This window comes from Lasioglossum baleicum, unplaced genomic scaffold, assembly GCF_051020765.1.
Source record: "Lasioglossum baleicum unplaced genomic scaffold, iyLasBale1 scaffold2007, whole genome shotgun sequence".
Lineage (NCBI taxonomy): Eukaryota > Metazoa > Arthropoda > Insecta > Hymenoptera > Halictidae > Lasioglossum > Lasioglossum baleicum.
In genome coordinates, this window is record NW_027471066.1 from 16,171 (window position 1) to 29,627 (window position 13,457).

The 13,457-nt window shown below is 40.2% G+C and overlaps 2 pseudogenes; one reads left to right on the forward strand and one right to left on the reverse strand.

The window, feature by feature from the left end:
• Positions 1-473: 473 nt before the first annotated feature.
• Positions 474-1,192, reverse strand: LOC143221167 (uncharacterized; annotated as a pseudogene).
• A 5,770-nt stretch (positions 1,193-6,962) lies between these two features.
• On the forward strand, positions 6,963-7,680 carry LOC143221168 (uncharacterized; annotated as a pseudogene).
• Positions 7,681-13,457: the final 5,777 nt, after the last annotated feature.

Sequence of the window (13,457 nt, forward strand, 5' to 3'; positions counted from 1 at the left end):
AAATTGTCAACATACAATTATTTGAGCGATAGAGATTGGTTGAGAAAAGTACCATGTCGTAATTTTTCAGCTTTGCCAGTCTTGGGAGCTCTTTTCTATTTGCTCTAATTGTCCCAACAATCGTAGTATTTTTTTGCTAAAAGTTTTGTTGTTAAAGGTAGACTCGTAAAAAAGTTGTCTGTGGTAATATTTCTTCCACATACTACAAACTGTTCTGCCAATTTCATAGTGACAAAGTCTCCAAGAGGAACTGAGGGTTCCCTACATTCATCTTTTCCCAAACATGGAAAACCGATTATTATACATTTGCTAGGTACATCGGATACTAACCAAAATTTTATATCAAATTTGTCCGGTTTATTGGGCAAGTATTGAGTGAATATACACCTTGCTTTCGTTGGAAACAATTGTTCGTCAATAGTAATATATGGGCCTGGTTTATATCAATTTTGACTGCTGTCAATAAACTTGTATTAAGCTTCGGAAATCATAGCCAATTTGTCGGTTTGTAATCGTTGGCTTCGTTGAATCTTGTCGTCAAATAGAATATATCTCATAATTTCCGTAAAGTCGTGTCTACTCATAGTGTTTGAGAAAAAAAAAGCGGGCCCCACTTTCTATTCCATAGATCTGCTATATCTATATTCTTAGCCTCATATGCGCCGCGTGCATACTTAATTGCAAAAAATGCAAATAATTATGCAGTAGACGGTTCCCATTTATATCCCAACATTATAAATGCCTCTGCCTCTGCGCACTTTCTTATAAGTTCGATTATATTTGTATCAATTATCAAAGAAAATGCCGTCCTAACTTCGCCATTCCTAATATTACGTTTACTGTACCCAGTCGGGCCTGATGTTTCCCTAAAAATATTATGTCCAGGTGCTCTTCCAGGATTAGACCTAATTTTTACTTCCTGCCAAACAGTTCCGGCCAACGTAATTTCACTTGCCTTTTCCATATTCTCTCTATCGCAACTAACTAAAAATCTACTTCTCTTTCGTCGCCTACGTACGTTTGAAATATTCTCTTCGATCTCATCGGTGTTCGAGTCGGTTTCAAATGGATCATAATTTTTCGTAGTGTCATTTTCCTTATCCAGAATTCCTTTATCATCTTCAGAACATTCTGCATCGAAACCATTTATTCTCGCTAATAATACATTCGCACTTCGCAATCGTCTTGGCATTTTGGGGTAAATATTCAACGGTGAAAATAAAAACTAAAATATGAAAATGTAAGTCAAAGTAGATAAGAAAATGAGTAATAGATAAAATGTGATACTTACTGCGACGTATTATTAGTCTTGTTCACCATTTTGAAAGTTCCACTTATAACTCGTAATACGATATAAAATATTACGAAATAATAATTAAAGACTGCCAAGTATGGTCTTTGTGATTTCACGTTTCGATGCAATCTGTTCGTGTCGCAAGACTATACTGATTTGAATTCGTGAGAAAACGGCTATACATTTCCTTCAGTTAGAAGTCATTTTATTTCATCGCTGATAAGATGGCGTAAGAACATTCGAGGGTCTTAATCGTCACTAAAAACCGTCACTAAAATGAATACCAACTTCTTTTCTGCGATCACGAACTTATACTCTGAATGATGGCGCAGAGGTTCACGGAAGGAAAGCCATCGGGAAAACGTTTGACTTTATACCAATTGGTAAGGCTCTCAAACGGTTACACCCTCCACTTTACAATCCAAACCGTGAATTAAGATATGCATTGGCAATCCTGTTGAGCGGATATACTCCATTTATACCTGGTTTGACTCTCCGAATCACTGGATATTTGAAGCTATTGACTTAGCATTTTTACTCTAGAAGATGATGGTAACAACCTCGCGCGGTTTGTCCCTCGATCGCGCCTATTCATACACGAAAATATACGGCCCGTATGCCAAAATGTGTGCTATTCTGATCCGGTGAACAATACGCAAGACAATCGCTACAGCGGGATAGGTCCATGAAGGAAAAGACTTCGGTAAAAAGTTTGACGCTATGGCAATTCATAATGTTTTATAACGGCCTGATTCTGCAATTGATTATTTATTCCTGAATGTACGTTGTATAACGCCAATACTGTATAGCGCATTTACTCCCGGAATATCGCGTTAGACTCTCTGATTCACAGAATGTATTATGCATTTGACTTAGACCTTCGTCACTTAAAGGTGGTGATAACTTTCTCGAGCGGCTTGTCTCCTGATTTGATTATTCATAGATGGAAATGTGGTGCCCATCACTAAAATGTATACATGAGTGTTTATCTCCACACGAAGTTTTACTCTCGATACGGCGGGATAGCTTCTCGGACGGTTAAGCTTTCGGTAACAGGTTTGACGCTTTGCGAGTATGTGTCGTTCTTCAACGGTTTGACGGTCTGCTTTAGCAATCATATCACGAATCAAGGTGTCTAGTGAAAATACATACCTGCGAATTTACTCCTGGATTACCTTGTTTGACCTTCGGAATCACAGGACAGTTGTAGCTGTTGATCTAGATGTTCGGTTCACGAAGAGGGTGGTAACGTTATGGTTCAGTTTGAACCTCGCTTTTCTAATTCGTTTCTAATTCCTTTTCTAAAACGAGATTAAGGTGTACGTCACTAAAATGTATACTAATTGGTTTCCTATGTCTCGAAATTATTATCCCGATGCAGCGAGTTACATTCTCGGTAGGAAAGGCCTTCAGTAAAAAGAGTGACTCTAAACCAATTGATAATGGTCACCGTGAGGCTGACACTTTACCTTAATATTCATGCCGTGTGTTATGGAGTCAATTGCCTATATAATTAAGCGGATTTACTGCAGTAATGGCTTGTTTGACTCTCGGAATCACTGGGTATGTGAAACTATTGCCTTATCTATGCGACTCTCCATGAATGTGGTAACGATGTCAAACGGTCAAACTGTCGATCTTCTTATTCGCACATGAAGTTAAGGTGCCGAAGCTAAATTTAGTACTAATGTGTATCCTTAAACGCTATGCACTTCGCTCCATACGGCGGGATAGCATCTCGGACGGTAAGGCATACGATATAGCGTTCGACTTTATAGTAAGTAGTATTGTGCTCACACGGTGTGATATTTAATAATCAAACCGTCATCTGAAGTGTCTATTGCCAATACCGTGCTGCATATTTACTCCCGGAATAACATTGTTGGCTCCAGCAATCACAGGATAGGTGATGCTGCGCACTTAGCCGTTCGTATTTCACAGAAGGTGGCAACGTTCTCGTGTGGACTGACCCTCATCCTTCTAATTCATACGTGAAGCTGAGCTGCCTGTTTCTGCAATGAGTTCTAATTCCATTCTCGGGTCATGAAGTTATACTCTCCATGTAGCGGGTGAGGTTGGCGGAAGTTAACACTATCGGGAAAACGTTTGATTATATACCAATTGGGAACGCTCTCAAACCGTTAGGCGCTCACAAACCGTGATTTGTGCCGTCTATTGCCAGTACTGTACAACGCATTTACTCCCGGAACATCAGATTTGGCTTTCGGAAACGCAGGATAGGTGAACCTATTGACTTAGCCGTTCGTCTACCACACATGGTAAGATCGATCTCGAAGGGCGTGACACTCGATTATTCTGTTCGTACATGAAAATAAGATGTGCTTCTGCATATAATGTCTACTAATTTCATTCCTGAGCACTATGCATGACACTGGCGGCATCGGCTAAGTTTCTTGGAATGCAAAGTATCCGGCAAAATCATGACCTTCTACCATTTGGTAATGTCCTCCGACGGATTGACCTTCTACCTTAATATTCATATCGTGAGCTAAGGTGGCAATTGCCAATATTCTTTAGCGATCTTACGCCAAGTGTTCCTGGATTGACTCTCCGAACCACTAGATAGGTGATGCTATTGACATAGCCGTTCGACTTTCACGTAAGGTGACAACAATCTCGAACGGTTTGACCCTCGATGTTATAATTTATGCATGAATTTATGGTGCTCGTCACAGAAATGTATAATATTTCGTACCTCTGAACACGGAGTTATGCTCTCGACACAGCTGGACAGTTTTTCGGAGGGTAAGGCAGTCTATTAGTAGTTTAAATCTACACCAATAGGTGATGATCTACAACGGCTCTACGGCCTGCTTTAATTTTCAGACCGTGAATTGAATTGTCTGTTGCCAATACTGTACAGCGCATTTACTCCCGGAATATCTGCTTTGACTGCCGGAATCACAGGATACGTGGAGCTATTGATTTAGCCGTTCGTCTCACGAAAAAGGTGGTAACGTTCTACAACGGTTTGACACTGTACATTAATATTCAAACCCTGAATTAAGGTCTCAATTGCAAATTCAGATTAACGGATTTACTCCCGGTATACGTGGTTCTTCTATCGGTATCACAGGATAGGGGATGCTATTGACTTAGCCGTTCGATTCTCTAGGAAGGTGGTAACGTACGAGAACTGATTGACCATCGATAGAGTCATTCCCTTTAGCCAATACATTACCTTCCTAGAACAAAACCCGATGTTGCGAGTGCCATGCTTAGTGCCCATGGCAACAAATTCCTAGACATAATAGCTGAAGCACAGCGATTATTCATATATAAGTTAGAAGATCGGGGGTCAAACCGTTCGAGTACTTTGCCACCTTCTGTGAGAGGCGAAAGGCTAAGTCAATAACTTCAACTATCCTGTGGTTCGGAGTGTCAGCCTTGGAAAACCGAGAGTAAGCTCGATGAAGAGCGTTGGCAATAGACATACCAATTCTCGGTTTGAATATTAAAGCAGGTCGTCAAGCAGTTGTAGAACAATACCTATATGTTTAGGGTCGAACTTCTTCCAAAATGCTTTACCATCCGAATGACTAACCCGCTGTATCGGGAAAATAACACCAAGTACAGAGGTACGAACTAGTGTACATTTCCTGACGAGCACCTTGATTTCATGCATGGATTAGAAGATGGAGGGTTAAACCGTTCGAGAACGTTGTCACATTCTGTGAGATACGATAGGCTGAGTCAATGGCTTCACATATCCTGTGATTCGGATGGTCAAACCAGGTGATCTGGAAGTAAGTCCGCTGAGGAGTTTTGGCAAAACACACCTTAATTCACGGTTTCAATATTACAGTAGAGCGTCAATCCCTTTACGACCGCTACCAATGGTCATAAAGTCAAACGCTTTACCGAAGGCCTTGCCTTCCGCAAACCTCAGCACCTTCATCGAGTGTATAAGTTCATGTTCATAGATAGAAACTCGAACTCATTTTCAGCGATAGGCTCCATAACTTCATGTATGAATTAGAAGATCTAGTGTCAAAACATTCGAGAACGTTAACAACTTGTTTGAGAGTCGATCGGCTGATTCAATAGATTCAGCTACCCTGTTGCTCGGTAGAATCAAACCTGGTATTCCAGGAGGAAATGCGCTGAACGGTATTGACAATTGACAACATAATTTACAGTGTAAATATTAAAGTAGAACGTAAAACCGTTTGAGAACGTAATCAATTTGCACAACGACATACTATTTACCTGATACCTTACCTTCAGAGAACGTAATCCGCTGTATCGAGGATATAACTTCGCGCCTACCGAAAGATATTAGTAGATATTATAGTGACTATAGTGATTATAGTAGCACTTTAATGTCGTGTAAGAATTAGAAGATCGATGGTCAAACCGTTCGAGATCGTCACCACCATCATTGATGATCGGGCGTGTAAGTCAGTAGCTTCATCTGTCTTGTGATTCCGAGAGTAGTGCCAGGCATTCCTGGAATAATCCGCTGAACTGTATTGGCAATAGACAGCTTACTTCACGATATGAACAGTAAAGCAGTGCATCAAATCGTTGTAGAGCATTACCTATTCGTATAGACTTAAGCGCTTTACCGAAGAGCTAATCATCCGTGAAGCTAACCTTCTGTATCGAGCGTATAACTTCGTGTTCAGAGAAGCAGGTTCCTATACATTTTGGTTGCGGCTACATTAGTACCATGTGTGAATGCGATGATCCAGGAAAATGCGGTTCGAGAATGTGACCACCTTCATTGAGATTGGAACAGCTAACAGAATAGCTTCTTTGGGAGCCGAACGAACAAGTCAGTAGCTTCAGGTATCCTGTGACTCCAAGAGTGACACCGTATATTCCAGCAGTAAGTACTATCAACAGTTATGGCAATAGACACCTTAACACTATTCCTAATAGGACCGGTCAAATGACCGTTTTCAAATATTCAATTGGAATTTCGTACATTCAACGTAAGTGTATCGCCTATAAACTTTACGACATTTCCTCATATATATGTATGATTCATTTTTCAAAATTCACATATTTCTTTATTGTTTATTTTCTGAGAAGTATTTGTAGTCTTTCGCACCTACCACGACCAGTCATTTGACCGGTAGTACGATTTATACATTTATGTAAAAGTTTCTCTCTAAGACTCAATGCCAAAACTATGAAGTCGTTACAAACGAACGATAACGTAGTTGTGGCACGATGTTATCCGACAAGTGCCTTCTAGAAAATGGTTTACGGCATTTCCAAGTGTTTACCGTTGTCGCTCTACTATCGAGTTGGCGTTACATATTTGCTTGATTGAAATCTGATATGGTCCAGACCCTCGAATGTTCTTACGCCATCTTATCAGCGATGACATAAAATGACTTCTAACTGAAAGTAATGTATAGCCGTTTTCTCACGAATTCAAATCAGTATAGTCTTGCGACACGAACAGATTGCATCGAAACGTGAAATCACGAAGACCATACTTGGCAGTCTTTTATTATTATTTCGTAATACTTTATATCGTATTACGTGTTATAAGTGCAATCTCCGAAATGGTGAACAAGACTTATAATACGTCGCTATAAGTATCACATTTTATCTATTACTCATTTTCTTATCTACTTTGACTTACATTTGCATATCTTAGTTTTTATTTTCACCGTTGAATATTTACCCCAAAATGTCAAGACGATTGCGAAGTGCGAATGTATTATTAGCGAGAATAAATGGTATCGATGCAGAATGTTCTGAAGATGTTAAAGGAATTCTGGATAAGGAAAATGACACTACGAAAAATTATGATCCATTTGAAACCGACTCGAACACCGATGAGATCGAAGAGAATATTTCAAACGTACGTAGGCGACGAAAGAGAAGTAGATTTTTAGTTAGTTCCGATAGAGAGAATATGGAAAAGGCAAGTGAAATTACGTTGGCCGGAACTGTTTGGCAGGAAGTAGAAATAAGGTCTAATCCTGGAAGAGCACCTGGACATAATATTTTTAGGGAAACATCAGGCCCGACTGGGTACAGTAAACGTAATATTAGGAAAGGCGAAGTTAGGACGGCATTTTCTTTGATAATTGATACAAATATAATCGAAATTATAATAAAGAGCGCAGAGGCAGAGGCATTTATAGTGTTGGGATATAAATGGGAACCGTCTACTGCATAGTTGTAGGCATTTATTGCAATTAAGTATGCACGCGGCGCATATGAGGCTAAAAATATAGATATAGCAGATCTATGGAATAGAAAGTGGGGCCCGCTTTTTTTTCTCAAACACTATGAGTAGACACGACTTTACGGAAATTATGAGATATATTCTATTTGACGACAAGAATCAACGAAGCCAACGAATACAAACCGACAAATTGGCTATGATTTCCGAAGCTTAATACAAGTTTATTGACAGCAGTCAAAATTGTTATAAACCAGGCCCATATATTACTATTGACGATCAGTTGTTCCAACGAAAGCAAGGTGTATATTCACTCAATACATGCCCAATAAACCGGACAAATTTGGTATAAAATTTTGGTTAGTATCCGATGTACCTAGCAAATATATAATAATCGGCTTTCCATGTTTGGGAAAAGATGAATGTAGGGAACCCTCAGTTCCTCTTGGAGACTTTGTCACTATGAAATTGGCAGAACCGTGTGTAGTATGTGGAAGAAATATTACCACAGACAACTTTTTTACGAGTCTACCTTTAGCAACAAAACTTTTAGCAAAAAAACTACGATTGTTGGGACAATTAGAGCAAATAGAAAAGAGCTCCCAAGACTGGCGAAGCTGAAAAATTACGACATGGCACTTTTCTCAACCAATCTCTATCACTCAAACAATTGTATGTTGACAATTTACATAGCCAAACCAAGAAAGACCGTTCTAATTCTCAGTTCGATGCACAACTCCGTACACGTTGAAGAAAATGGCACCCGAACACCGAAGACAATTCAATTCTATAATAGCACCAAATTTGGCGTAGATGTGACCGATCAAATGGCCAGAAGTTTTTCGGTAATATCTAAATCTCGGAGATGGCCTTTGCAAGTATTTCTTAATATATGGATTTAGCCGGGATAAATGCATGAGTGCAATATAAAGAAACTGCAAGAGGAGAAATTACAAGACAGGAATTTCTGTTACAATCGGCAGAAGAACTTGCCATAGAATACCAACAGGAGCTCGGCAAGGAAAATCAACCAATACCCATCGCAAGTACAAATACAGGTTCCTGCAGACGGAAAACATGTCAGATAAGGTATTATAAAGATAATAAGACGAACAAAATCTGTCTAAAATGTATACAGTAGTTATGCGGGAAATGTACAGTTGAGAAGCCTATTTGTAAAAATGCGACGAAAAAGAATGAAATGTAGATTATGTACTCTTGAATAAAAGAAAATATATTTTTATACAGGTAAATTGGCTATTGGTCTGCATTCAATATTGAAAAATATAAGTTGAGAATGACCGGTCATTTAACCGGCCACGGTAGGAATAGGTACACCGTGATGTGTCGGTAGGAATAGTGTTAATTCACGCTGTGAATATTAAGTAAGAGAGACAAACCGCGGATGAACGTAACGTATTTGTATAGAGTCAAACTCTTTCCTGAAAGCCTAACCTCCAGAGATGCTAACCCCCTGTATCGAGCGTATATCGCCGTGTTCAGTGGAACAAATTGCAGAACATTCTAATGGCGGGCACCATAACTTCATGTATGAATAGAAAGGTCGAGCGTCAAACCGTTAGAGAAAGCCATCACCTTCCTTGAGTGTCACACTTCTAAGTCAATTGCTGCACCTATCCCTTGATTCTGAAAAGCAATTCTGGTATTCCAGGAGTAAATGCGCTGAACGGTATAGGTTTAACGATTGGTCTCAAACGGTTTGACGCTTTACATTTCTCTTCAGACCTTGAATTAGAGTGTCTATTGGCTGTACTGTTCAGCGGATTTACTTCAGGAATACCTGGATTGACTATCCGAATCCCTGGACTGGTGAAGTTATTCAGTCAGCCGTTCTAATCTCAAAGAAGGCGGTAACTATTTCGAATGGCTTGACGCTCGATCTTCTTATTCATAATGAAATGAAGGCCCTCGTCACCAAAATTTATGACAGTACGTACCTTTAAACACGGTGTTTTACTCCCGATACAGCGGGTTAGTTGTTCGGGGGTGAGGTATTCCGTGGGAAGTTTAACACTTCTCGAATGGGTAGTGCTCTGCAACGGCTAGATGGCCTGCTTCAATATTCGAACCGTGAATTGAGGTGTCCATTGACAACAGTATACAGCAGATTTACTCCTGATACACCTGATGTGTCTCTCCGAATCACTAGTATAGGTGATGCTATTGTCATAGGTGTGACATTCCCAAAGAATATGGTAACTTCCTGGAACGGTTTGGCTCTCGATATTCTCACCCATACATGAAATTTAGGTGCCAATCACTACAATATATACTTGTTTGTTTCCTATTACACTAAGTAACGCAATCGCTGCAGCAGGATAGTTTCTCGGTAGGTATGGTAATTGGTAAAGCCTTTGACTTTATACCAATTGCTTAGCGTTCTCAAACAGTTTGACGCCTTACTGTAATAATCGAATCGTGAATTAAGGCCCCCATTGCAAATAGTGTGCAGCGGATTGACTCCTGCAATACGTGGTGTGACTATCGGAATAACTGGATAGGTGAAGCAATTGTTTCAGCTGTTCGGTTCTCATGGAAGGTAGGTTCGTTCTTCAACTATTCGACTTCCGATTTTGCGATTCACACATGATAATATGATGTGTTTCTGCTATAATGTCTACTGATTTCTTTCCGTGAGCACTATACTCGCTGCAGCGTGTTAGGTTCTAGGAAGGTAAAGTATTCGGTAAAAGGTATGACTGAACACCAATCCGTTATGTTCTCCATCGGATCGACTCTCTACTCTAACATTCAAACCAGGAAACAAGATATCTATATGCAACTGCGTTCAGCTGATTGTCTCCTGGAATACACGGCTTGAGCCTTGAAATCACATCTGCAGGTGAAGCTATTGATTCTGCCGTTCGTCTCTCAATGTAGGTGGTAACGATCTAGAGCGGATTGACCCTCGATCTCCTAATTCATACATGAAGTTAAGGTGTCCGTCACTGAACTCATAACTAATTCATTTCTCTGAACATGAAGTTAAGCTCTCGATGAAGCGGGTGAGGTTCGAGGAAGGTACGTCCTACTGTAGAATGGTTGACACTATATCAATTGGTAACGTTCTCAAACGTATTGTGGCGCTACTTTAACATTAAATCCGAGAATTATGGTGTCCATTGTCAATACTCTTCAGCGGATATACTCCTAGTATACCTACCGTGTCTCATCGAATCACAGGATAGGAGAAGCTATTGTGCTATACGTGCCATTTCACGAAGATGGTGGTAAAGCTCTCGAACGATTTCAGTCTCGACGTTCTCATTCATATATGAAATTACTGTGCCGTACCAAGCAATGTATACTATTTAGTATCTCTGAATACGAAGTAATGCTCTACAAACATCGGTTTAAGTTCTCGGAGGATAAGGTTTTGTGAAAACTATTGACACCATCCCAATATATAACGGTCTACAAATGCTTAACTCTGTACTTTAATATTCTAACCGCGAACTAGGGTCTCCATTACCAATACTGTACAGCGGAATGGCTCCCGGAATACCTGGTTTGACTCTCGGAATCAAAGGACAGGTGAAGTTTTTGACTTATCCTTTCGAATCTCAAAGTATGTGACAACTATCTCAAACGGTTTGACCCTTGATCTTGTTATTCATAATGTAATTAAGGTCCCTGCCACTGAGGTGTTTATAGATTTGATCCTATGAAGATGAAGTTATACTCTCGAAACGGCCTGTTTGCTTTTCCGAAGGTAAAGCCATGGTTAAAGTGTTTGACTTTATACCAATTGGGTACGCTCTCAAACGGTTTGTTGATTTACTGTAATAATCATACCGAGAATTAAGGTGTCTATTGCAAAAACTCTTCAACGGACTTACTCCTAGAGTACCTGGATTGACTCTCCGAATCACAGGATAGGTGAAGCTATTGACTAAGCCATTCGTCTCTCGCAGAAGGAGCCAACGTTCTCGAGCAGTTTGACACTTGATCTTCTGAATCATACACCAAGCTATGGTTCCGGTCACTAAAATGAATAATAGCTCCTTTCTCTGAACACGTACTTTTACTCTTGGTCCAGCGGGTGAGATTCTCGGAAGGTAAGGCCTTGCGTAAAACGTTTGAATTTATACCAATTACTAACGCTCTCAAACCGCTTGACTATCTACATTAACATTCATACCGTGAATTAGGGTGCCAATTGCCAATACTGTACAGCGGATTTACTTCCAGGGTACCCGGTTTGACTCTTGCAACCACAGGATAGGTGAAGCAATTGACTTAGCCGGTCGATACTCAAAGAAGGCGGTAACTTTCACGAACGGATTGTCTCTTGTTTTAGTAATTCATACATCGAACTATGGTTCTCATCACTAAAATGTGTACATATGCGTTTATCGCGACACGAAGTTATACTCTCGGTACGACGGAACAGCTTCTCGGAAGAGGACACTTTCGGTAACAGGTTTCACACTATGCGAGCAGGCAACGTTTTTCAACGGTTTGACGATCTGCTTTTGCACTCATACCGAGAATTAAGGTGTCTATTCAAAATACTTTTCTGCGAAGTTACTGCCGGAATACGAGGCTTGACCATTGGAATCACAGGTTAGGTGCAGCTATTAACTTAACCGACAGACTCACAGAGAAGGTGCTAACGTTCTCTTAGCTTTGACACTCGATCTTCTAATTCATATATCAAAATAAGGAATGCCTCTGATATAATGTCTACTAATTCGTTTCTGTAAACCCAAAACAAGACAATACGTACGGCGGCTTGCGATCCCGGAATGTAAGGTATACGTTAAAAGGAATGACTTTCTACCAATTGGTAACGCTCTCAAACTGTTTGCCGCTCTGCTTTACTATCCAATCCGTGAATTAAGGTGTCTATTGGCAATACTTGTGAGCGGATTTACACCAGGAATACTTGGTTTGACTCTCTTAACCACCAGGATCAGTGAAGCTATTGACTTGTCGCTACGTATCTCACAGAGGGTGGTAACGTCCTCGAACAGTTTGACCCTCGATCTTCTAATTCATACAAGGAGTTATTGTGGCCATCATTGATATGACCACTAACTTCTTTCATTGAACACGAAGTCATACTCTCGACGAAGCCCGTGGTGATCTCGGAAGGTAAGGCCTTCGCTAACACGTTTGATATTATACCACTTGGTATCACCCTCTCAAGTTTCGACGCTCTACATTAATATATATATCGTGAAATAAGCTGTCTATTGCCTATACTGTTCAGCGGATTATTCCATGAATACCTGGCGTTACTCTCGGTATCACATGGTAGATGAAGCTATTGACTTAGACGTTCGTTAGTAGAAGAAGGTGGTGACATAACAGAATGGTTTGGCCATCGACCTTCTAATTCATACATGAAATTAAGGTGTCCGCCACAAAAGTATATTCCGATTTGTATCTCTGATCATGAAGTGATACTCTCGATGCTGCGGGATACGTTCTGGTAAGGTAAGGCCTTCGGTAAAAAGCTTGATTGTATAGCAATAGGTAGCGTTTTGCAATGGTTTAACTCTGCTCTTTAATAGTTATATTGAGAAATGGCGTGACCAATTCCAATAATGTACTGCGGGATAAATTGCGGAATGCCTGGTCAGTCTCTAGGAATCGCAGGATAGGTAAAGCTACTGGCATATCTGTGAGACCATCAAAGAAGGTGGGAACGTTCTAGAACAGCTTGACCCTCGGTCTTCTAAGCCATACATGAAATAATGACGCCCGTCTCTAAAATGTACACTAATGTGCTTCTCGGAACACGAAGATATACTCTCGATACAGCGTTTTTGGGTCTCCGATGGTGAGGTCTCCGATAAAATGTTTGACACTATACCAATAAGTGACATACTATAACGGATAGACTATGTACGTTAATATTTATATCGTGAACGTCGGTGCCTATTGCCAATACTGTACTGCAGATTTAATCCCGGAATAGCTGCTCTCACTCTTGGTATAACAGGATAATTGAAGCTATAGGCTTAG